General features: G+C 47.3%; 1 long non-coding RNA gene across 1 annotated transcript; it reads left to right on the top strand.

Annotated features, from left to right (window-relative positions):
• Positions 1 to 832: 832 nt before the first annotated feature.
• Positions 833 to 1,646, top strand: LOC136508010 (uncharacterized). The gene is made up of 3 exons (XR_010771830.1): positions 833 to 967; positions 1,046 to 1,131; positions 1,207 to 1,646. It is a non-coding gene; the product is annotated as an uncharacterized lncRNA (long non-coding RNA).

Raw genomic sequence — 1,646 nt, 5'->3', positions numbered from 1 at the left:
TTTGACTTTGGTTTTGTTCCCTTGTAGTAAGCGGTCATCGGGTTCGAGTTCTTCTGGGGCTCCAATACCGGCCGCGCTACTCCTGTCGTAGGGTGGTGGTGATGTTTTTGCTGCTGTGGTTCCCCCTGCGAGGTCTTCTTTTGGTTTTATGAAGAAGAAGATAGCTGAGTGAGTGAATTCTGGTTTTATTTCTATGCTTCTGTTCTCCTTTTTTCTTATTCTTATTGGCGAGTTTCCTTGTCAACTTTCAGGCCTTCGTCTTCCCTGAACCCTCAGTCGACTTCTTGTTAGACCTCTGGTGCGCCCTTGTGTACTGAGCCTCAGGACTCGGAACTCACGGTCGTCGAGGTGGTTGTGAGGGGGACAGAGTACGCGGCCGCTGATTTGCTGACTCCTGAGGTGACCGTGGCCATGGCGGTGGATTCATCTGAGGGGTTGGCCATGGCTTCTCAGGAGATTGCCCTGGTCGTGCCTTCTTTGCATTGGTCGTCTTCTCCCTCTCCTCTTCTTGCTTCTGGTGGTCCATCTTTGGCTGATGACGTGGTGCAGCAATTTGATGCCACTCATCGATTGTCGGAGCTGACCGCTGCCTGGGGAAACTTGACTACCTTTGTGACTTCTTTCGGGGAAAAGTTCCAGGTAAGTTTTTCTGAAGTTCTTTCTTTGGATGTTTATCTTTCTTCTGATCTTATGTCTTGTTTTTCTCTCTCTCTTTTTGCTCAGTCTTTTTCTCATGATCATACCGGCTTCTTTTTCTCGTCTAAAACTGAGAAAAAGTTATCTTCTGAGGTGAGTACCCTAAAGGCAGAGCTTGACCTCTGTCGGGCCGAGTTGGAGACCGAGCGTCAGACGCATCAGAAGGAGGAGAAGGCTCTCCATGCCCGGGTGGTTGAGGCAGAAAAGCAGAGGGATGTAGCTGCCCAGGAGGCCTTGAAAAATGTGGAGGCCATGAAGAAAGAGTGTACTGGTATTGCGAGTTCTTCTTCGTTTCTTTTTGTAATCAGATTTCCCTTTCTGCTGACTTCTTTTTTGGTGCTTGTTCTAGCTCTCCGAGTTGAAAAGCAGAAGCTCTCGGAGAGTGTTGAGGAAATGAAGATAACTGTTTGCAATAGTCACAACAGGGCTGAGGAGGTAATTTCTCATGCTGAAGAAGAACTCGCGCTTGCCAAGTTGATTAGGCATGGAGCTGACAGGGATCTTGTGCAGGTCTAAAAAACTGTTGAAGACTTGACTAGCAAGTTGGCGACGGCTACTGAGAACTAGAATGTTTTGTGGAAGTCTTTTCGGTCAGTAGCCAACCTTCTCCGGACTCCAGCAGATGATGGTCAATCTTGGGCTCAGTTTATTCCCCAAGTGTCGACCCATTTCTAGGAGTTCATGAAGAGGTGTGCCCATCTATGTACCAGGAATGTTCTTGCCCAGGTCCGGGTTCTTTCTCCGGAGTTTCCTTTGTCCAAGGTTGCTGATGAAGCCGAGAGTCAAGAGTATCTGGATGCTGTTGAGAAGTTGGAGCCTGAGGTCGAAGATTTAGCCAGGAAGATTGTAGATAATCTTAACATTGATATTTCTTCTCCTGATGACAATGCTTGATGTAATCGACCTTTGTATTCCAGCTTCTATAATAGAACACTATACTTGAAGATTGA

This window comes from Miscanthus floridulus, chromosome 15 (assembly GCF_019320115.1).
Source record: "Miscanthus floridulus cultivar M001 chromosome 15, ASM1932011v1, whole genome shotgun sequence".
In the NCBI taxonomy this organism is placed as follows: domain Eukaryota; kingdom Viridiplantae; phylum Streptophyta; class Magnoliopsida; order Poales; family Poaceae; genus Miscanthus; species Miscanthus floridulus.
Note: the sequence above shows the minus strand (reverse complement) of the source record. Positions and strands in the feature narration are given on the sequence as shown.